This window comes from Melozone crissalis, unplaced genomic scaffold, assembly GCF_028551555.1.
Source record: "Melozone crissalis strain CALT ecotype California unplaced genomic scaffold, PUWL_Pcris_2 ptg000017l_1, whole genome shotgun sequence".
Taxonomy (NCBI): domain Eukaryota; kingdom Metazoa; phylum Chordata; class Aves; order Passeriformes; family Passerellidae; genus Melozone; species Melozone crissalis.
This window is the reverse complement of record NW_026535795.1, coordinates 1,210,479-1,234,230: the sequence shown is the minus strand read 5'-3', so window position 1 is coordinate 1,234,230 and position 23,752 is coordinate 1,210,479. Positions and strand designations below refer to the sequence as shown.

At 49.0% G+C, this 23,752-nt stretch overlaps 1 protein-coding gene across 1 annotated transcript in view; it reads left to right on the top strand.

Annotated features, from left to right (window-relative positions):
* Positions 1–23,752, top strand: part of NFATC2 (nuclear factor of activated T cells 2) — a 120,952-nt gene that overhangs the window by 52,043 nt on the left and 45,157 nt on the right. The gene's annotated exons all lie outside the window — the stretch shown is intronic.

Below are 23,752 nucleotides of genomic sequence, written 5' to 3'. Positions count from 1 at the left end.
GTTGGGAATTGAAAGCTTCTAAACCACAATAAAGTCCTTTCCCAGACTTGCTGTCCATTTAGTCCAGGCTCATGGCATTCCTTAGACAGTCTGAATCACAGGCAGCAGACAGCTCTTACAAAGGAGACCATAGACACCCATCTGTTGGGAGGCATCTGCCAAAATAGACCGTACATTTACTTTGATTCCTTCAATCCACTTTCAATTTAAAGGGATAATAACAATAACATTTTTCACTTCAGTGCAGGGAAATGGTAATGGATTAACATTATTCCACTGCAGAAGGAGGCAGACAGGCTTGTCCCCAGCTCTCACAGCTGGGTGAAGCAGGATCGGAGCTTTGAGGGACTCGGCTCCAGCTGAGGCAAGAAGTCAGTGGTGGAGCTGTGGCTTTCCTGGAGAATCCCAGACTTCCAGGTGCCCCCAGGTGTGCAGGAGCTGGAGCAGCCCTGGCTGTGCTGGTGGTGGTTAAATCACATTGCACTGAGGGGAGGGACGGGCAGAGCTGCTGGCTCCTTCCTCTCCTGTTGTGCTGTACCTGTCAGAGCAGGAGGTGCATCCCAGCAGTGAGCATTGGCTGCAGGTCACTGGCACTGGGGCCAGCCTGCAGAAACATTCTCATTTCTTGGGGATGAATCTGGAGACTGAGCAAAGCTGCTGGGTGAGCAGGTGTGAGGAAAAGGGATCTTCTGGCTGCTTCACACAGAAATTCTTTCAGTGCAGTCAGAGTTGCAGCAGTTTTGACAGCAGTTTTTAAAAATGGGGAATTTGGTGATGAGAGGTGTGCAGCTAGAAAATGGTTTATAACAAAACCATGTGAAGTAGGAAAGGGGATGAACTCATTCTGGTGCTGAATTCTCCATTTTGCATTGAGCCAGAGAAGTGCTCTCTGCAAACCTCGAGCAGGGCTTGTGTTACACTCCAGCAGCTCACCACAGAGCTGGGCTGGTTAGGGTGGTTGGGTTTTTTTGGTTTTTAATTTTATTTTGCTAACACAGCTATTCTGGTGAAAAGCCTTGCAGAGACACAGCTCTGCTGGTGTCAGAGTCTGGGATCAGCACAGCCAGGGAACAGCAACAGGGCTTTGTGCTGGGGTGGCTGTGCACGGGCAGGGGGCTTGTTCCTGCTCCTGTGGGAGCGGATAGGGTAAATATGGACATATGGGGAAATAAAAGGGATTTTTCTGTGGCAGTAATTGCAGAGCTCAGCCTGCTTGGTCTGTTGAGTCCCTCAGGATGAATCCCAGTAACTCCCAGCACAGGTGATGCCCTGAGCTGGATTCATGTCCAGGAGCAGGCTTTGCTGAGGGACCTGGTACCTGCAGCAAGGGCATGTTTGCCCTCACAAATAGGGAAAATCCTCAAATCCTTTTAGCTCCCCTTCAGAATGAGCATGATGTAATTGAATATTAATCAGTGAATAGCTCACGTCCACATGGCAGCTGGTGGCTTTTGCTAATTCTTTGCAAATTTCATTGCAGTTCTTGGAATATTAACAGCAATTTAAAAGTCCCTGTGTAACTTTTCTTACCGATCTTTTTACGTCCTATCCAAGAAAAAACCAAAATGTTAAAAATACAAGTGGCGTGTTTTGTGCTTTCAAAATTGAGACAGACAAAACTGATGCAACTTTGGGGCGGGAGGTGATTGCATGATTGAAAAACCAGTCTCATGATTGCTGGAGGCCTGACTCATGAGCCCTGAATGCCTGGGTTTGGCATTGCTGCTCCTCACAGCTTCATTTGGTACAAACTGAGTTCATGCTAGGAATGTGCAGAGGTGGGAAAGGGCTTTTCTCCCCTTAAAGCTCGATGTAATAATGGGGAGGAATCAGCTCCTCCTGCAGTGGCTCCTGAAAAGGACTCGAGTTCTTTTTGAGCTGCACTTTGAAATGCTGGGAGCAGCTGCAGAGCCTTGCTGCTCGGAAAAGTTTGGAAAACATCTGCACATTTTTTTTAACTGTTGTGAAATAAAATGCTTGGCAAGAATAACCATCTTAAAGATCTACAATCTTTTTATGGTGCAAACTGAAAGGCAGTTATAGAGTCTTCTACTGTAGAAAAATGCCTGGATTCTAAGCATTACTTGCACAAGCAGAATTTCTCAGCTCAAGTCACCTCCTGCCAAGGAGTAGGGATGGTTGGTGGGGGACTTTTTGTCTGTATAGACCTCTTGTCTCACAAGAATGGAGACCTAGAATTGATTAGCTTAAAGTCTGTTTTTTTCCACCTGATTTTCATAGTTTGTTATAAATAATAATCTAATTTATTTATAGTTAACTATACATCTAGAAAAATAATAATAATTTGTAATCTGTATTTATTGATAAATCTCTGGCCATTTTTAAATTAAGAAAATGAGGATGAATAATCTGAATTTCCCATCTGAGTTAGTTCTTTGTGAGAACTCAGAGCAGTGAGAGCTGCTTTTCTGCCCAGCAGAAGCTGCTATGGCCTTACACTGCCCAAGCCTTTTATTGCTGTTTCCTCACCAGCTCCAAGAGACTTCTGGGCTCACATTTGGATGCAGTGAGTGCTTAGAGGCATTTTTAAAGCAGATGTACAAGACAATCCTGCACTGGCTGTGAGAGGTGCTCCATCACCTAATAGGTCACTGCAGCTCCTCTGATGTGAAAAGCAAGCAGCACATCCCTGGCTGTGCCAGGGGAGAGTCAGGGATCAGTGGGGGAAGAACAAATACTTGAGACCATAAAACTTTAGCTGCTGGTTTGGATTTTCAGGCAGGTGCTGGCTTTCACACTCTCGCTCTGTAATACAGCTTTTTCTGTGTTTACCAAGGAGAAACCTAAAATGTATAAACAATGCAGTTGTGGCTGAATCATCACTGAGTCCCCATGCTGCAGTTTTGCAAGCACAGAAATCTGGGCGTGCATCCAGCTGGGGATTTCACAGATGACTCCTCGCTCTAAGAGGGGTCTGTGCAAAAACCTGAAATCCAAGGATTCCCAATTTTGCAGGCATTCGTATCCTCCAGTTTGTGTGCACATCTCCAAGGGATGCTGCAGTCTGTTTGGAATTAAAACTCTGATCCCTACAAATTTGCATGACTAATGGTCTGCAAATGACAGAAAACTTGGTCTGAGTTAGATTTAGGCAGTGTTAGGTATAAAAGAGTTAAATCTTCAGCTACTGTTAACTGGAGCTAAACCACTGAGGATCACAGAGCTTCCCCACGAGCAGCTCTGGGTGACCCAGTGACAAACAAGGCTGACACTCCTCATCTTCCTACACGTTCTCCTAATCCACACAGTTCCCATTTTAACCAAGCCATGTCCTTTTGTGGATTTTTAGTTTGGAAACTTTGCACTCCAAAATATAAACTAACTTCTGCCTTCAGCTGAACAAACACTGCTTCTTTAGAGTGAGATTACAATTCAGATGTAGTGAGAAAAGGGTGATTGACTTCTGCCTGTGGATGTTGGAGTGCTGGGCTTGCACCTGAGGGGGAATCCTTCCCCGTGGATAATTGTCAGGTGTGGAAGTAAAGGGCAGAAGGGGCTGTCCCTTGCTCCTGGCTGTGGCATTGGAAGGGCTGGGTGTGCACCAGACCCTGAGCTCTGCATGAAGCTGGGACCCTGCACAAGCTGTGCCAGCAGCGTGGTCCCTCCTCAGGGGTGACTGACTCTCTGCAAGGAGGGCAAAGGCAGCAGTGAATTAGAGAAGTGTGAGTTTGCAATCATTCCCTGTGACCAGCTCTGCCAGGACAGTCTAGTCAAAGGTTCCCAAATTGTGGTGTGGTGTGGTTTGGTTTGGTTTCTTAATGATGGATGACTTCATCAGCCCTGAATGAATGGAGTCAAATGTAGGACAAATAGTGAGACACAGGAATGACTCCTGTGACATTTGCAATGGATGGCTGCTGGTTTATTTAGGTGGTTTTTAAGTTTCTTTGGAAAGAGTGAGAGTGACTAAAAGAAGGGGGAACCACTTCATAAGTATGGGGGTCGGTGGTGAAAGTACTGTGGCACTTAAACCTCCCTGGGCTCAGCATCTGTCATTATGAGCAGCTCTTTGGTGGGATCTGGGTTCCAGAGACTCCCCAGCCACGGGGCCAGAGGCCTGGCTGCTGGAGCAGACACTGCATCCCTTTGGGGTCAGATACCTCCCACAGCTGGGCCTTCATCAGCCACTTGTAGGCCTCCAGTTCTGCCCCTGGTCACCAGCAGAGGAATCTGAGCTTGGGACTCAGGGAAGTGCCCCAGCTCCAGGCACTGCAGATGAAGTCATTCTAATTCTGTACAAATGGTGTTTGCAAAGGCTGGAAATGGTCTGGACACACCAGACATCAGGCAGATCCAGGCTTAAATCAGGACTGAGGCAAACATGAGGGGAACTTTTAGCAGCTGCATTTTTAATTGTAGTTTCGGTTGTGTATCTTTCTTCCTTAAAACTGCATTACATTTTCTCTTATCTGATTTCTTCTTTCGTTTGCTTTGAGTGGGGTGCTGTCTCTCCCTGGAAAGGAGTCCAAGATTGCAGCATCTAAGATTCCAGCAGGTAGACCCTGATTTTCAGCTAGGTAGGCTGGGTTACATGAGGGCTCTTCTGAAGCCATCCTGCAGCTTCCTACCCTCAAATAACTTCATGGTTGTAAGCTATGTTTCCTTTTCTTAAAAATGCCATTGTTTTTTATACAAATTTTTCTTCAGGACAGTTTTTATAGGCTATTATTAAAACACAAAACTAGTGCTATGTCTGTTTTAGAAATTAGTATCTCTGGCCCTTTGTTTTTTTCTTGGTTACACTTCATAGCTCTTCAAAACCAACATAAATTTTAGATCAAGATTATGTCTTCAGAGAACTTCAGGCTGTTCAGATAACGGTCTTGGTTTAGATGCAGCACTGAATGCTCCTGCAGTCTGTCATGCAGGAACACATCTCTGCTTGCAGAGCCTGCTGCTGAGCACCGGTGTCAGTGCGGGGGCTGGAGGGAGCCTCTCCCACAGGGACATTGCAGTGCAGCCCTCGGGGCCAGAACCTGGTAAATGATCCCACAGGGACATTGCAGTGCAGCCCTCGGGGCCAGAACCTGGTAAATGATCCCACAGGGACATTGCAGTGCAGCCCTCGGGGCCAGAACCTGGTAAATGATCCCACAGGGACATTGCAGTGCAGCCCTTGGGGCCAGAACCTGGTAAATGATCCCACAGGGACATTGCAGTGCAGCCCTCGGGGCCAGAACCTGGTAAATGATCCCACAGGGACATTGCAGTGCAGCCCTCGGGACCAGAACCTGGTAAATGATCCCACAGGGACATTGCAGTGCAGCCCTCGGGACCAGAACCTGGTAAATGATCCCACAGGGACATTGCAGTGCAGCCCTCAGGGCCAGAACCTGGCAGATGATCCAGCCCTTGATGCCAGTGAGGCTGCAGTGATGCCTTGGTGTCAGAGTCTGTGTGAGCAGCACCAGGCACTCGTGCTCTCCTGAGTGAGCACACAGTGCTGGTCCACGTGGGTGCAGTGCCCGAGCTCAGGCTGGCAGCATGGGACCTGCAGGATGAGGGGTAGCACAGGGCACAGCCTGCCCGGCCCCTGAGTGCCACAGAACCTCTCAGGATTAGCAAAGGGCAGCCTGCCCAGCCCCTGAGTGCCTCTGGGGTCTCTCCCACCACCCCTCGGGTGCTGGGTTATCTGGGGAGCCCCTGTCCGTGGCACGGAGGCAGAAATGCTTTGGCAGGGCAAGAAGTGAGGAAATGAATTTTCTTGTCTTTGAAAACAGCGCGGCCATGCCGGCTGGACAGCTCGAATTTGTTGTGATAGCAAAACAAGTTCTATGGAAACCATTGTGAGCCCCGAGCGAGGCTGCCCAGGAGAGTTGGGGAAAGCCGCTTTTGTTTGTTGTGCTTGGCATCGCTCTGCTCTGGATGAAGATGCTTTAATTTTGTGGGGAGACCCAAGAGAGCATTCCTGTTTTTCCATAGCAGAGAGCCTTCCAAGCTGGCATAAGCGTCCCCTCTTTCCAGCTGCTCCTTTCCAAACACACTGTGCCTCCTAAAGATAGTCTGTACAGTGGCTGGGGCTGGTGGAAAACATGAAGCCTGCATGGATTAGCCCAGGAATTCATTTGGGCTGACGAATTGGGTTTCCCTCTATAAACAGCAGTAGTGTTTTCATCTTCTGGACAGCACAGCCAGCTTCACGTCCTCCTGCTCCTCGCCCAGCCCTCTGCCTGTGTCCAGCCCAGCTGGGAGCACAGCAAGGCCTCTGCTGGGGATGGAAAACAGCCCGTGTTCAACGAGGTGTTTGCACCTATCTCCCCTCTCAGACAGGTTTTTTCCAGTCCTTAGAAGAGGTGGTGGGGTTATTTTGTTGGACTGGTTTTTTTTCTCCAGTTTATTTTTCTTTCCAGGTAAAAGGGAAATTAAAGTAGTCCCTTCTCCCTGGCTCAGTGACCTTACAGGCAGCCCACACTATGTGTTTTCTTTTCTACTTAGTTTAATTTTAAGCACAGTGTGCTTAGCATCAGCAGGAGTTGGGGATTCTCTAGAGGGGATTTTGCCTCCCTTTTCCCCCCAGGGCCCTGCACAGCATCGCTGCCTCCAGGGCCATGCTGCCCCTGCCAGGGGAGCGCCCCAACGCAGCACTGCTCCAAATGCACTTTGCTGTCACTTAGACTTTCTTCTATAGCTTGCTTAGTAAATAATGAGGAGTTATTAATCACCCTACATCGTTCCTGTGGTTGCTCAGGAAAGGTGTGAAGGCCAATTTTGTGCTCAGGCTGCAGTTAGTGGTATTTTGTATTTACCTGACTGTTCAGTGATGGATGGTTTTGTCCATGTCCCTGAGTAACTGAGTGTGGAATTGGAGCTGTTGTGGGTAAAAGTAGGGGATTTGATATTCAGCTGTCAAATGGAAGAATTGTTCAGGTAGTAAAGCTCTGTCCCTTAACTTAACCTAATCACCCTGTTTTCACACATATAACCCACACCCCGTTAAAGATTTGTTCCTTGGAAATAAGTCTCAGCAAGCCTCCACCTCCTCAGAACTCTGCAGTCTGCCCTGCCCTTTCAAGGCACTCTGATCCAGCCTGTCCTCTTTCTCAATCACAGATAGCATTGCTTTTCCCCATCACAAGATGGGATTTTAAAAAACCAACTGCAAAAAAGCAGAAAACCAGCAAGTGGGTAGCAATGCCGTAACGGTTTGCAGTTTCATTGATGAGTACGTATTTGTGCAGCCTCCCCACTCCCCTGGTGTGACTGAGGGGAGTTTAGCCCCATTCCCACCTGAGCGAGGAGGGGGAGCCCCGGGGTGCTCTCAGGACAGCCTTTCCTGTCTGGGTCCTCCAGGCAACCTCTCCGGCTGCCAGGGTGTGCAGCTGGAGCATCAGCCACACGAGGCAGACAAAGGCCAGCAGATTTCCTAAAGGCTGACAGCTGGATGCAGATGGCATTCTTGAATTAGGACAAGCCCAGAGCAGTTGCTGTCTGGCCCCTTCCCATGCTGGGCAGTGGCAGGGCCAGGCTGGGCACCTCACACCCCTGGGAGGGAAAGAAAACAGCTGGGGGTGTTTCTGAGCACCTAGAATAGAAGGGGGAGTCCCCAGTGGGGCCGGCCACCCTCCTGAGTCACAGCAGCTGTGGCCGGAGGGCTGCAGCCTGTCTCTCCTGGGGGTCATCCTGCTCCCAGCCAGGGTCAGCAGTGACCAAACCCTCTGGGGACTCTGCTGGCTCTGGCCACTCCCCGTGGTGATTTCCAGCCCAAAGACAAGCAGGGTGATTGTTTTCAGTGTGGATTAGTCATGCTGAGGGGTTGCTCACGGTGCTGCCGAGGGGACCCCAAGGAAAGCCCCGTGTGTGACCCAGGCAGGGCAGAGCACACTCCCAGCCCACCAACAGGATGCTGGCTGCTGACTTGGCCATGAGACATAGCCCAGCTCTGCCTGAGGGGCCCTCCCAAGGCCTCTGCTTGCTGTCAGTTCAAAACAGGGGAAGTTTCCAGCTCTGTGATGCTCCTGCCCTCTCCCAGCACCCACAGCAGCATGAACTTGCTCTGAAGTTTCCAAGGCTTAAACACCCACTTCAGCTTGAGCAAATTTCAGCTTCTTGGCCGAGGAGCAGGAGCACACAGCCTCAGGGATGGTTTTTCCCATCACTGCCATGTTTAGGTCCCTTGATGTGGCATTTTTGTAGTACCTGGGACATTCCCTCCCCTTCACCAGGCCTGTTCTGGCACAGCTCCAGTGTGGTTGGAAGCGTGGCATGTGCTCTGTGCCAGGCAGGCCTGCAGTGCCAGGGGACAGCCAGGGCTGACTGGGACAGGCTCTGCAGATGGCCTGCAGCCCATGGCCAGGTGTCTGAGCCTCTGGAGCTGGTGGGGGCACAGCTCAGGATGGACACGTCCTGCTGCTTCCTTAGGCCATCCCAAAGGCTTTTCCCTTAGGCCGTCCCAAAGGCTTTTCCCTTAGGCCATCCCAAAGGATGTTCCCTTAGCCCATCCCAAAGCTGTTCCCTTAGGCCATCCCAAGGCTGTTCCCTTAGGCCATTCCCTTAGGCTGTCCCAAAGGCTTTTCCCTTAGGCCATCCCAAGGCCTTTTCCTTAGGCCATCCCAAAGGCCTTTCCCTTAGCCCATCCCAAAGCTGTTCCCTTAGGCCATCCCAAGGCTGTTCCCAGTCCTGCTCAGGACTCCCTGTGGTGTTCCCTGAGGTGCTGGGCACGGCCTGTGCCCCATCCTGAGGTGACACGTGCTTGTCCCTGTGTGTGTGTGGTGTGACACATGGCTGGGTGTCCGACCCCAGTGCTCCAGTTCAGAGTGAGCTCCCAGGTCCCTTCAGGGGCATGGCCTTGCTGCAGGCTCCGTGTGGTGGCCCTGCTCTGTGTGTGTGACCAGGCCATTTCTGTCCTGCTGGCAGTCACCCTGCTGCCAGGGCTGCTCACAGGGATGGCTGGGGATGTGCCCTTGGCCCTGCTGCTGCTGTGTGTGACCAGGCCATTTCTGTCCTGCTGGCAGCTCCACTCCTGCCAGCACTGCTCACAGGGATGGCTGGGGATGTGCCTTTGGCCCTGCCCTGTGTGTGACCAGGCCATTTCTGTCCTGCTGGCAGTCACCCTGCTGCCAGCGCTGCTCACAGGGATGGCTGGGGATGTGCCCTTGGCCCTGCTCTGTGTGTGACCAGGCCATTTCTGTCCTGCTGGCAGTCACCCTGCTGCCAGCGCTGCTCACAGGGATGGCTGGGGATGTGCCCTTGGCCCTGCTGCTGCTGTGTGTGACCAGGCCATTTCTGTCCTGCTGGCAGCTCCACTCCTGCCAGCGCTGCTCACAGGGATGGCTGGGGATGTGCCCTTGGCCCTGCTGCTGCTGTGTGTTCCAGCTGTCCGTGGCTGGTTCCCTCAGCAGGACAGACAGCATTCCCATTGAACCCCCATTCCTGGCCTGCCAACTGCTGCTGAGTGTGTGCTGGGCTCCAATGAGATCATGTCAGACCTAAGCAAGTTTGATCTTTCTCTTGGGCAGAGGGTGTTTTATCATGCTGTGGTTCCAAGGCCGCTGTTGGTGGGTTGGAATTCTCCCAGGAAGTGGAGCAGTGCATGGTTAAATGCAGAGTAATAGGTTCAGTATGAGGCACAGAGCTGTGAGCTGGCTGAGCACACTTGTGTTTAAAGGAGAACGTGGTTACACAGCTGGGGAGGGATCAGGATGGGCCTGCCAGGTACCCCAGACCTTGCAGTGTGCCCCTGGGACACTGCCTGAGCACAGGATTCACCTCCTCCTGCCTGGCCTGGGGTCCCCACAGCTCCCAGACCTCACAGCTGGAAAACTGGGCATGGCTCATCATGAAATCCCAGGCAGGATTCCCTGGGGCAGTCTCTTTGGGTGGTGGTTCCTACAGCTTGATCTGGAATTGGGATATCTGAACTAATTGAGGGAGATCTGGAAATAATTGAGGGCTAATTTCTGAGCAAATGTAGGTTATTGCTGTTGTGGTGAGGTTGGGAATTGCCCAACCTCAGCAGTATGGGCTGCACTTCAGCTAAAGGTGAACCTCAGCTGGACATGGAGGAGCTCATTCTGTTTCTGGTAATTGTCTTCTTTTCTCTTTCCTTTAATGCTTTTTCTTTTCTTTCACCTTCTCTTCATATTGAAAACAAAAGTTTTCTTGTTCATGCCATTGATTCAGATTGAAAGTTTGAAGGCTTTGGATGATGCAGATAACATTTTTCTTGTTCTCTTAAGCTGCTTACTGTCAGATGTTCCTGGCCTTCTTGAGGCAAGATGTAAAACCAGTTACAGTATCTGGTCTTTTGCACTCCTTTTTCCAGTTATCCCTGTCTCTTATAATTAGGTCTGTCTCGTGGTCTCTGATTTATACATACACCCCATAGTATTGTATAGTATTTTTATTAGTACATTATTTTATGGTAGAAACCCCAGCACTCTGTTGTGGCAGATGCTGCTTTGACTCTAAAGTTAAAAAAAGCAGTTCCTCTCTCAAAGGAGTTCCAGTCAAAGTGCAAAATAAGAGCAAACAGCTGGATGTGGGCAGACACACAGTATCTTGTATGTGGCACCTCCTTGACATTATTAGATGTGAATTGTAGCACTCTGTCAGTAAGCAGTTAAATATTTCATGGTCTGGATGCTTTCCAGCTGCCTTGGGAGCAGGAGCTGCAGCCCCCAATGCTGGATTGCTGTTGGCAGGACTGCAGAGCTGCTGCCCGTCTCTGCCCTTGGAGGCACTTCCCAAAGGGGGAAGAATGTCCCCCCAAATATTCATTTGTGGAAGGATGTGGAGGCACGATAGAAGAAATAATCCGTGTGTGAAAGTGATTTTGTGTGTTCCCCTGCTCAGAGTGGTGCTGTGCCCATGGCCCTGCTGACAATCAGGCAGATGGGAGCTAATGCCTCGTGCAGGTTTCTGGGCTGGGGCTGCTTGTCCAGCAGAGGAGTTGCAGGCACAGGGAGATCTGCATGTCTGGGTTTGCTTGGCAGAATTCCTCACAGGCCACTTGTGCATCTTCCCCGTTACCTTAGGATGGGGATTTTCTGCTGTTTTCCCCTGAGAACCAGGCTCAGGACTCAGGTCAGACACGTCAGGAGGGCAAGCTGGAGTGGGGAGAGGCTGGGGTTCTGCAGGGCTCTCAGCCCTTCAGAGGGGACGTGTCAGAGTGAGGACACAGCTCAGGATAAGATGCCAGAGAATCAGAGCCAGTAAATAGTTTTGTGGATTAATAGACATAAGCACTAGAGCTCAAGGGAGGGAAACAGATTCCATTATTGACTCTTCATCCCCTGCAAAACTGCCTGAAGTGAAGGCTTAATATGGTTTGTTTTCCCTTAATTAAACATTTGTTACATGGTTTGTTTCCCCTCAATTAAATATTTGTTCTGGTTGTTCCTTTGTGACAGAAATAAAAAAGCAGCAGCATTGCCTATCTTGTACTCTCAGCTAATCCTGAACGTGCTGTAGCTCTTCTGCCCTCCCCCCCAATTATTTCCTGTAAAAATGCCTTTCTTGCATCCATTCCCTTTTCTCTCTCTGTTTTTGAATCACTTTGCTGAATGACTCACCCTGCCGCAGTAAATAGGTTAACTTTAGGAGAATGATGAAACTGCACAGTGACATGTGGATAGAGAGGTGTTGCTCGTGTGCTTTCCCTGCAGTTGCTGTTTTAGAGGTGTTGTGGTGTCCAACACCAATTTCATCAGGTTTTAAACCATGAGGTGCTGCTGCATCACCAGCATCCTCTTCTTGTGCTGGTTTTGATCTAAAAGAAATGTGTCTTAGTACAAATGGCACTGCTTATCTCAGCAGCTCTGGATCAATCCCTGAGGTCCAAACCATGCCCAATAAACCAGACAGGAGCAACTTCACCCTTGTGCTTTGCAGCAGCACAGTCAAGTCAAGAGTTAGCAGTGACAAAATGAGGGCTCTTGCCTTGTGCTTCCTAAGCCTCAGTCCATCAGCCTCATATTTCTGCATGGGTTAGCCAAGTTACAGGGTTTATAAAATGAACTCCATCCCCTTCTGGTGTAAGTTTTTGTGTATTTATTTATTATGTGTTCATTCTACTTGGAATATTTTACTTGGTCTTGTTGCATGTAAACTAAAGCTAAATACAAACTTCATCTTTTCTCAGTAACTCACTGAGTATCAAGGAGGGAGAGCCAACTCCATGACTCAAACACGTGTCCCTTCCTTGCAGTTGCAGCCAAAACTCTCTGGCATCAGAGTGCTGCAGAATGAAAGTCAGATCTAAATATATGTGAGCAGAAAGAAAGTCAGTTAAAAAAAGACTTTGTTATGGAAAGCTACTACAAACCAAATCCACGGTGGCCTGGAGTTCCTCATCACACCCAGGCTGATCTAGTTTTCCACTTTCAAGGTACTCTTCCCAAAGCAGCTGCTGACACCGGTGGAGGAGCTGCACAGAGCCAGCTCAGCTCCTTGCAGCCCCTTTCTGCCTCCTGTGTGGTGACCAAACAGACTTCAGGGGTTTGCCTGATAAAGCACAGGATATTTATCACCATCATAGCAAACAGGAATACAGGAGCTTTTCTTTCATGCCCATGTAGTTCTGGCAGTGCCTGCATTGATACCCAGAGCCAGTCCTTGGTCAGTAACCTGGGAAGGGCCTGGGCAGTGCCTGGCCCTGGGTGCCACCCTGAGCACCATCCTTGGGTTGGTGTCAGTGTCTGCAGTGCTCTGTGCAGAGAAAGGGTGCCGAGAATGAGATTGAAAGAAGCAGAAACGCCCCAGTTTGCTGGGGTGCCTCTCCCAGCTGTGCTCCAAGTGTCTGGCACAGCCCTCTAAACCCAGCTCAGGGGGTCTGAGCCTGCAGAACAGCTCCAAGGGCTGCCCACAGGCATCTGCTGAAGCCTGCTGGGGCAGGAGGAAAAGGACATGAACTTGTTCCTGAAGGTTCCTCTTCTTCCTCCAGTCCATGTGTAGGCAGGGCTTGCACCAGTCTCAGAACTGCCTGATGAAAAAAGTGGTGACAAAATGCTGAAATCCATCGAGCAAACAGGAAATCACACTGGAGCAAAAACTGCTCTTTGTGGTGCTGTTGCAGCCAGCAGCCAGGATAGAATCCCAGCTCATGTGTGTGCATGTGTGTCCTGCAATATCACAATTCCCCGGGGCATGGAAGAGTGCCTCAAAAACTTAACTCAGTAGATTCAAACAGGGATCAAATGGATGAAATAACTGAAAGCACCACGAATGGCACCCATCAGCCTTAGCACTGTTCCCTTCAGCTCATGTAGGGCAGCCTTTGGCAGCTGTTTCTGCAGGAGAACATGTCATTTGTGCTCTAACTCTCCTCCTGCCCCTTTTCTGTGTCATTTGTGCTCTAACTCTCCTCCTGCCCCTTTTCTGTGTCATTTGTGCTGTAACTCTCCTCCTGCCCCCTTTTCTGTGTCATTTGGGCTGTAACTCTCCTGCTGCCCCCTTTTCTGTGTCATTTGTGCTCTAACTCTCCTCCTGCCCCCTTTTCTGTGTCATTTGTGCTCTAACTCTCCTCCTGCCCCCTTTTCTGTGTCATTTGTGCTCTAACTCTCCTCCTGCCCCTTTTCTGTGTCATTTGTGCTGTAACTCTCCTCCTGCCCCCTTTTCTGTGTCATTTGTGCTCTAACTCTCCTCCTGCCCCTTTTCTGTGTCATTTGTGCTGTAACTCTCCTCCTGCCTGCGTGAGCTCAGCACCTGATGGTGCTTTGGGCTCTCAAGGCTCTCAAGCCCTGCCTAAGGAATTTAAACCAGCCCTGCAGGGCTCCTGGGGTGCTGCTCTCTGCCCCATCCCCACACCCAGCAGAGTGCATTTGCAGAGGGTGTAGCTCCTGCTGTGGAGGCTGTCACCTCTCAGGCTGTTTTCTCTCAGCTGAACAGGATTGTTGGAGTTCCAGGAGTGTGACCTCACAGCCTTCGTGCGTTTTGCAGCCCAAAGCAGATCTGTGGCAGGTCTGGTCCTTCAGGGATGCTTGGCCAGGCCCTTTGGCAGGATGATGACAGAGCTCCCAGCCCTGGAGTCCCCCCATTCCCCTCTGGGTCACTTTTCCTGCCAGCTTTGAGGCTGTTGATCTTGTCTGGAAGTACAGTGACAATAATGAAAGTGCTTAGAGAACCCTTAGTGTTTCTGAGGTGGTGTCACAGACAGATTTGTGTTTTGAGTACTTCCTTCCTGCTAGTTTTGATCTACAGTGTGTTTAGGGCATTGCATTTTTTTTAGCAGAAATGCTATCTTTATTTTTTGCTCTTTTCTTGCAGGCACACCCAGCTTCCTGTTAAATTTGGGTAGGACAATACTAAAGATACCAATTGTTTGATTTTTACACCTCACTCTGGCACTGTGCTCAAATATAAGGGAAGGATATTGAAATGTCATAGTGCAATCCAGATCCTGTAAATCCAGAGCAGTTCAGATATTGATTTCAGTTGGGATGGGCTTTAGCCAAAAATATGCATTTTATTTAGATGCTGTTTTCATCAGATATCTGTATTATGTTGCTAAATTCATGGAAAGATGCCAATGGGATTGGAGTCTATTGATACTCCCTCAGCAAAAATGCATCCTGGGACGTGAGTTGCCACTTAGCTTGAGGTCAGCAACCTCTTCCAAGAGTTTGGTTAATTAATGGGGGGGAGCTGATTGCTGCTGGGCTGGAGGGTGTGGAGGAGGCTCTCAGGTGACACAGACTCCATGGGTTACAGAAAATTGCCAAGACAGATGCAGGGTGCATCTCTTGGCATTATTTCAGTGAGGAGGGAGCCCTGGGTTTGATGTGTAATTAAACATTTACACTGAGAACCTCTCAGTGATTGTGTATCCCCATTTTCCAGAAAAAAACCTTGAATTGCTGTTGGTTTCTAGAACAACCCCACACGCTCCCAGCTCTTTCCCCAGCACAGTTTGTTGGTTTGGGCTCCTGTGCCTGGAGCACCCAAAGTGGTGTTTCCCAGCCAGGGAGTCGCTGTGCTCTCCCTGTGTGCAGGAGCTGATTTTCCAAATGCAGAGTATAAAATAGGCTGTGTGCTGAGTGGGAGGTTCCAGGCCATGATACGTGGCTGCACAATCCCTGGGAGCCAAGCAAAATACTTCTTTTCTATATATAGGCACCTGAAATCCAGCAGCAAAGACACTTCTGAATCTTGCACTCAAAACTGAGTTTTTAAGAAGCACTTTTTGCTCCTTAATATTGCAAATTTTTATTATTATTTCCACATGGTTTTGCAGGAGTGCTAAATGCTTTCATAGTGAATTCAAAAGAAATCTAAAAAGATTAAGCAATTTTAAAAAGGCAGAAAATTTTAAATACTGCCTTTTCCTGAGGAAAATAAGTCACTCTATTTGCATTTGAAGCAAGGACTGTAACTTTCATGATTTCTTTGCCCAGATCTTTCCAGTTCTGTACAATTAAGGCAAAGTCTGATTTTCACAGCCACTGTGGTTGGATCTCTCAATTGAAAGGGACTGACTTTGGGTCTTATTTGGGCACTGGGGGGACAACAGAAGTGAATTTGGCAAAGGCAGTGACGAGTCTGACCTGACTCACAGGTCCCAGGCACCCCTGGAGTCTCAGACCAAATCATCAGCTTTTCACTTTTGTCACCAATCCAGGACTGTAAGTTTTGGAATATCCGTTTTTAGATACTATCAGCTGAGAAAAGAGGGGGGAAAAGTAAAATCTAGTGCTGGATCTGAGCAAACAGAGAGGTCAGGGGTTAAGTTCTGCCTTGTGTGTTGTGTATGCTGAAATGTCCTTTTATGAAATTAACCCACAAATGGAAGAGTAGCTGAAAGCTGTAACACTTGGCCATGCAGCATAGGTCAAAGGTTACCTTTTTTCTCAAAAATGGTTTTGCAAATCTTTTTCAGAGCTGATAGATACACACCTTAGCTGGATACAAAACATTATATGAAAAAGAATGACTGTGATCTTTGATCCAAGCAATCAAAAAGAAAGGTAATTGGTATTTTTCTGCCTTTTCTCCAGCTGTGTGTTTCTCTTAACCTTTATTTATTTAGTTTTTCAATTAAGAAGTCATGCCCCTTTTTATTTGGCGTAGAGCTTTAAAATATATAATTTTATTTAATTTTATTTATTTTAATATTCTTTTTCTTCCCCACTTGTGTAGCACAGAGCTGGGGCCTGGTGGGCAGCGAAGGAGAGGTGGGGCTGTGCATGCTGGGCTGAAGGATCCCATCCTTCCAGGCAGGGCAGGTCTGAGGGCACTGTGCCAGCCAGGGTCAGCTTTGCTGCACCAGTTCCTGCCCAGGGCTCTGCTTTGCATGTCCCAGTTCCTGCTGGCCATGGCAGGACATGGCGCACTGCAGGGAGGAGCCACTGGGCTGAGCTTTGCCTTCCTGAGGAGTCCTCACTGCTGCGGGATCCCCAGAGGGTCAGTGCCAGCTGTGTGCGGCACCCAGGGCATCCCTGGTACCGAGGGGATCTGTGGGATTGTCCCCACAGGGTCACTGCCACATGTATGGAATACCCGTGGCGCCCATGTTATCCAGAGGGATCTGTGGGATTGTCCCCACAGGGTCAGTGCCGCCTGTGTGGGGCACCCACAGCATCCTTGGTACCCAGGGGATCCGTGGGGTGGCACAGGTGCAGAGGGGTGTGGCTGTGGCACCCTCTCAGGGTGCCATTGCCACCTCAGGGGGCTCCCTTTGTCCCTGGGCTCTGGCACACAGCCCAGTGTCACCCACAGGAACACACCCCAGTTTCCAGCTGGGACGATGAGGGAGGCCTGGCTGTCCGTGGGGCCTGGGGCAGGGCTGGTGCCCACCAGGGACACAGAATGCCCCCACAATCCAGCAGCCCCTGGGTCACCTCCCTGGCACCCCGGGGCTCTGTCCCACTCCCACAGCAGCAGGAGGTGACACAGGACACGCTGAGGGTGCCCAGGCAGGCGTTTCCCTGACCCGCATGGCTGCTGGCAGCTGTGATTTCAATAGCTTTCTTTATGATTTAATCTTTCATTATCTTTGCATATGTGCCTGTGGCCTCATTTAATCAGTTCTCTCATTAAGCAGATCAATAGTGGTGTGCTCCAGAGCAACCAGTGCCAGGCACCTTAAACAACAATGTTTTATTTATTAATCACATCATCTCCTGTTCCTCTCAGCTAGAAATGAGCAAATAATGACAACTGATGCTTGAGATACATTTTAACCACACTGCCAAGAAGAGATAGCTGGGAGTTCAGACGAACAGCTTCAGCACATGCTCTGGGCTTCCTCTGAGGTTTAGGCACAGCTCAGTTGCTGATATGCTCCAGGCAGATTTGGTTCAGGCTCAGTTTCTGATTTAGTCCAGGCTCAGTTTCTGATTTGTTTAAGCCAGATTTGGTTCAGGCTTTGTTTGCTGATTTGGTTCAGGCTCAGTTTGCTGGTTTGGTTCAGGCTGTTTCTGGTTTGGTTAAGCCAGATTTGGTCCAGGCTCAGTTTGCTGATTTGGTCCAGGCTCAGTTTCTGGTTTGGCTCAGGCTCAGTTTCTGATTTGCTCCAGGCTCAGTTTCTGATTTGGTCCATTCAGATTTGGTCCAGGCTCAGTTCCTGCTTTGCTCCAGGCTCAGTTCCTGCTTTGGGGCAGCCTTCTGTCGAAGCCCAGGTCTCTGGGGCAGCCCTGGTGTGGGCACACGTGCTCTCAGTCCTGGAGCAGATCCCCAGGGATGTGTGACCTCACTGGCCTCGGGCTGGAGGTGATTTCCAGCCATGCCTTGGGATCATTGCTGTTAATTCACATTTTGTTTGGCTTTAGGGACTCTGGTTGTAGGGTTTAGTGCTGGGACAAGCCCTGACACACTCTAGTGATGCCCAGCCTCACCTGCACCTGACAGCCCTCTCAGCACTTGGATTTGGGTGAAGCTCAGGGTGACTGTGGGACATTCAGGCCAGGGATAACAGGGAGCTCTGGACACTCAGGTTCTCACAAAACCCCCAATTTTCCATGTGGGAGAGCTGGAGGGAGCAGTGCTGGGTGCGCCTGTCCATGGGGTTAATGCTCACACTGCTCAGGCTGCAGCCCCTGTAAGCTCAGCCCACAGAAGCCACTGCTGGCCTCAGGGGAGGGAAAGTGAAGTTTGCAGGCTGAGTCAGCATTTCACCACAGCATCCCACCTGCCCAGAGCCGGCCCTAAAGAGGGAACAACCAAAGCTGGACCCTCAGAGCCTCTTCAGGGAGCTCCACTGAATTATCTGCTGTGTTTCACTTCATGTTTAACCCTTCCTAGAGGCAGATGACTGCTGGCTCTGCTGTTTCCATGACTGTATAGGCAAAAGGAATAGGTAAAACTCATCTGGGGTATTTTTGGTAGCACAAACAAGTGTGTTGATAAATAAATTGCCTGCAGCCTCAGCCCACTTGTTTCTCAAAAGGAAATGACCCTCCAAGAGTGGGTGCCCACTTCTTTTACCTCACTGCTATTTTTAGCCGGGGCTGTGAAAACTTTCCATTGAAGAGCTGCTCCTGTCATTTCCTGGGTAGAGCAGGCAGGAAGCTGTGAGTGAGCAGAGGAGGCTCTGCTCAGGCTGGACCAACCTCCCCTCCCTCTGGCTGCTGCCCTGCACTGCACAGAGCCCTCCCCGAGCACCCAAACCTTCCTTCTGTGCCACACTCGCCCCAGAGCCAGCAGCTGGCACTGGCAGGTAGGATGCTGGGCAGGAATTCTGCTTTTCTTGCCCAAATCATCTCAATCTGGCTCAAATCAGGCATCTCCAGCTGGAGTTAGGCAAAGCTGAGCCGTGGGCTGTTACTGGTGGGATTCCTGAGCATGGAGTTCCTGGAGTACAGCCCCCCACATCCAGGAGCTTTGCAAAAATACTGATTTAACTTCCTCAGGGACAAATCCCAGCGTGCAGAGAGGAAGGGGATTTCAAACCATGAGTTGTAAATACTAAAATCTAATTCATGTGTTCCCCTTCCCAGAGACTTGCCACAGACTGGGCACCGGGTTTTTTAGATAGGGGGAAGTAGTGAAATTCTATGTTAATTAACACTGTGTTAATTAACGTTTCTCATAAACATTTATTGGAAATTGGATAGAATATAGAGGAGTCTTAGAGCTGCAAACCTGAGGATTAATCAGTCTTGGGCGAGGGCCTGCTTTGGTTTGTTAGTCCCTGTTTCAGCCCTTAAATATCAGCAGGAAGAAGTCATTTAGATCTGGAGTCTGAAACCTAGAAAATTTAGTGTTCTTGTTTAAAGGCAAATCAGAGTAACTGAGCAGTTTCCACACTGTGATGGATACAGCACCAAGGGGCTGCAGGTGGAATGGAACCCCAAAAATGCAGTTCTGGGCTCTGCATCAATTGCTCATGGTTTAGGGCTCTCTAATCAAAGTGCAGAGATTTCTGCACCTAAATTCTAGGGAGAACCTGATTTCTAGAGAGAGAATTGTGGTTCCAGGAGGTGCCAGAGGGTGCTTTAGGCAAGTGAGTGTGAAAAGCTGCCAGGAGACATTGGCTGTGGTAATTAAAGTGATACTGTTCTGACTCTTAAACAGACAGCAGAGTTCTTCAGTGTCTTCCCTTGAGCTTTATTGACAAGCCTGTCCCAGCCTCTCCCACAAACAGTGCAGGCTGTTTGTGCTCCACTCTGCAAACAAATGATAATAAAGGTGTAAAGCAGCTAGAGTCTAGAGTGGGATTAAAAAATACCAATCATAACCCACCCAAATGCAACCTTTTCCACCTGAATTGCAGTCTCTGTGTTTTCATCACTGTTCCCTATATTTCCTCCACACCTGGCCTTTTTCTCTTTAAAGTATTTTTCGTCAGCCCAGTGGAACTGTTGAAATGCTTGGATAGCAAGAGCTGTTCCTTCCTTTTCCCCTGGGCTAAGGGCAGTGTCTGTGGCACAGGCAGTGTGTGAGGGGTGTGACAGGCCCTGGGCACACCCCTCTCTCTGTTTTATGGCACCTGAATCACATTGAACACAGTGAAACCCCCTCTCTCCCCTCCTTCCCCCTTGCCTTCCAAAAATGTGTAACCTGGGCAAACAGGACCGTTATTTATTATTTAGATTTCAATAAAACTGAGTTATGAATGCAGAGGGGATGTTTGCAGCTTGACTGCCCAAGCATTGCTTTTACTTTTTACTTGTCCTGATGTTGGAAGTGCTTTAATGTTTCCTCCTCTTTCTTTTATTTCCCAGTTAACGAAATTATCAGGAAGGAATTTTCTGGACTCCCTGCCAGAAGTCAGACATAGAAGAAGAGATTTGTGAGACAACTTTTACCAAATCCTTCCACAAGTGACCTCTTAGATCCTTCCAGCGCCCCTGCAACCTCTGGCTTCCTTTGCAGTTCATCTCCGGGCAGAGACTCAGCGCAAGGAACAATGAATTGGCACCAAGGACAGCCTTGGCTGAGCAGCTCGCCACCTCTGTGTGTAAACAGCACGCAGGACAGCCTTCCTTCCATCCAGAGACCTCATTGTTCTCCTGGAACAGAGCATCTGTCTGAGGAAACACTTCAGGCCTGCTGCAGCCCATCTGTCCGTGCGTCCGTCCATCCATCCATCCATCCATCCATCCATCCATGGGGGGAGACAGGAGCCATCCCTGGGCAGGGCTCAGAGCCTGGGCTGGGCGCTGGAGGTGGGGACAGAATTATATTATATGTATTCATGGAATATAACACCATCCTGCAGGGCACTGACAGGGATTTGCCCTCCAGGTCTCAAAGCCCTCCTGAGAAATGTTATTATTGTAGGAAACTGAGGCAGCCAAGCTCGCTCAGCCTTCAGCCAGTCCAGGATCAAAGCCAGTTTGCTCTGAGCACTGGGGTTGGTGTTTCAGACAGGAGATCTCTGCCGAATCCAGGAGTTTTCTTCATTTTCTTGTCAGACTGGATAGGAATGTGAAGGAGAGGGATTCTCATAACCAACCAGTGAAAAGAGCAATTCAGCAGTTGCAATGCCTGCCCCAAGGTAAAATAAACCCAGGTAAACCAGAGATTAATATATAGGAGTCACAGTAAATCCAAAGATTTTATGATTGATCCTTATTAGTATTTAGGCAATGTATGAACACACCTTAGATATTTTCTCTCTAACAAATCGTTGCTGTTTCTTTTCATGTAGAACCTGCTCTTGGCTCATAACTTGTCTCATTTAGCAGCTGGAACATTTACTCACCCGAGCTGCAGAGGAAAATAATTGCATCTTACAGAAGCCATACATTCCAGAGAAAATAGACACTTATTTATATTCACCTGGCCTCTTTAGCTTTGCAAAGCTACCAGCAATTCCTGGAAAGGGTCCATTTCCATGGCAGTTAGCATTTTGTTATGTTTTGCTTCGTGTGTTAGAATATCCTGTCCTGACTCCTGCTTAGCACATTCCAGGTGACCACTGCCACCTGCAGTTGTACAAGTTAGAATATTTAGGGGAGTCAGGGATAAAAGGCTTCTGAGTGGGTAACCAGTGTACAGTAAAAGATAGCCATAATATTTTAGGAATTCCATAGTAATCTTTCCTGGTTTTATAAATAAAGAATCCTGATATTTTTGGGAATGCAGAGCCTGAGCTCTGCTCTAGGGCACAGTGAAATTCATCCAGTTTTCAGTGGTGTCGCAGTAAACTTGGTGGAATACCAGCGTGTCACTGCTCACAGCAGGAATGAGGGGATGGGAACACAGCAGAGCAGCCTCTAAATTGGTTCCCCAATGTCTCAAGGAAGATTTTGCACAATCCCTGCAGAGCATGGCTTGGTCCAACAGAAATCTCTTCAGGACCATCAGGAAGAATGTATTTTCTGCCCCTAAAAACTGGTGCTTAAACTTTGCAAGGTCTTGGGGTTAGAGTGGGAGACAGAAGCATGAGGCTCTTCAGAACACCTGACCCGGGGCTCAGCTACAATTTGGCTCTTGAACAGAAATCTGAATGTCACAAGAGCAGCTCTGACCCCCAGATTGAGCCCAGCTCAGATCCAGAACCAGAGCAGAGCCCTGCACATCCCACCCTGGCATTAATGGCACCCCTATCCCTGCTTTGTGAGGTTCAGATCTTTCACCCCAGAATGAGTTCCTGTATCCCAGCACCCAGAACTCCTGGGGTGCCTCTCTGGTGAGCTCTGCCCTGCAGGTGCCCTGGCCAAGCCTTAAAAATGGCCTTTTTTCATTTTAATTTTTTAATTGCTGATTTTTACAGAAACAAAAGTGAGGCCCAGCCTCGCTGAAGAGGGGAATTCCTGTTAGAGAGCTCTCAGCAGGACTGACTGGCTCACACGCCTCAAAAAGCTATTTAGGATTGTCCAAAGCTGTCACTGGGCCAGAATCTGACACATATTAGGGGTTTTTAGTGCAGTCTGATGAATGAGACAATTCTGACATATTCTAAAGGCCAAAAGTTGCCTTGTCAGAAGTTCTGTGCTATAGCTGAGTAAAAGAACAGACCAAATGCATCTCCCAGTTTCACACTTGGATGTTTCAAACGTTTTCCATGATCCAACCTGTAAAGTATAGGAGAAATTTAAAAAACAACCCAGAAACCCATCCACAAAAAAAAAAAAAATCTTCACATTAGTGGCAGAACCTTCTCTTTTGCTGGATTTTAAATAGAAGCTCAAAGAAGCCCAGGAAGGTCTGTTCGGATCTGTGATGTGCTGCTGCTGCTGCTCTGGTGATTGTCTGCAGCAGCTACTCACCAATTTAGGAGAATTTTTTGCATATTTATTTTTAGATAATATCAATTTAGAAAAGGGTGTTGGAAGTAAAATCTAGTGCTGGATCTGAGCAAAGGAAAAGGTCAGTGTTTAAGTTCTGCCTTCTGGATTGTTGAGGCTGAAATGTCCTTTTATTAAATTAACCCCCAAAGGAAGGAGTAGCTGAAACCTTGGAGCAAAGGCTGTTCAGGGCCCAGGGGGAGCCAGGCAGGCACAGCCCTGCAGCCAAAATACCCCAGATTTCCACTGCGCTCATGTGTTCCTCAGGCCCTTTGCTATAGAGGAGACAGAGGGTTGGGGTTTCATTTGTTTGATTTATTTTTGGGGGTTGCTTTTTTTTTTGTTTGCTTTTTTTTGTTGTTGTTTGATTAGAGGGATTTTTTTAGGGTTTTTTTTCCATTTTTCGGGGCTGATTTTTTTTGTTTGGGGTTTTTTGGGGGAAGGGGTTTTTAATGTGCTACAGGTGCTCTAGCCATGCTTGCACTGGCTGTATTCCCTCCTCCTCTTTAATGCATAGGTATTAATCTGTGTACATATACAGTGCACAATGTCATTTATAATGCACCCACACAGAGAGGGGCTGTTTACGCGGGCTGGCAGTGACAGGACAAGGGGGCAATGGCTTCAGACAGCTTTAAATCAGAAATTAGGATTAAAATCCTCCCTGTGAGGGTGGGCAGGCCCTGGGCTGGAATTGCCAGAGCAGCTGTGGCTGCCCCTGGGTCCCTGCAGTGCCCAAGGCCAGGCTGGACATTGGGACACCCTGGGACAGGGGCACAGGCCCTGCCATGGCAGGGGTGGCACTGGGTGTGCCTGAGGTCCCTGCCAGCCCAGGCCATGCCCTGCTCTCTGTGGGTGCATTTTTTATTTTATCCATGGTTAGAAAGGAACACCCCGTGCAGAGCTGGGTCCCTCCTGTGCTGCCTCCCAGCAGCTCAGCTTGGAGCCTTCACCCCGTGTATTCTGAATTTTAGGGGTTCAGCCACAGCTGCACGAGCTCAGGCTCTGCTGCCCCACCTGCTTTTCCGTGCAACAGTAGTTAAATAATTCAGCTTCAACCACCTTTGTATTTATTTCTGGAGAAAAGGAGCATCCTCAGATGTATTACTGTGCATTGTTGTCTC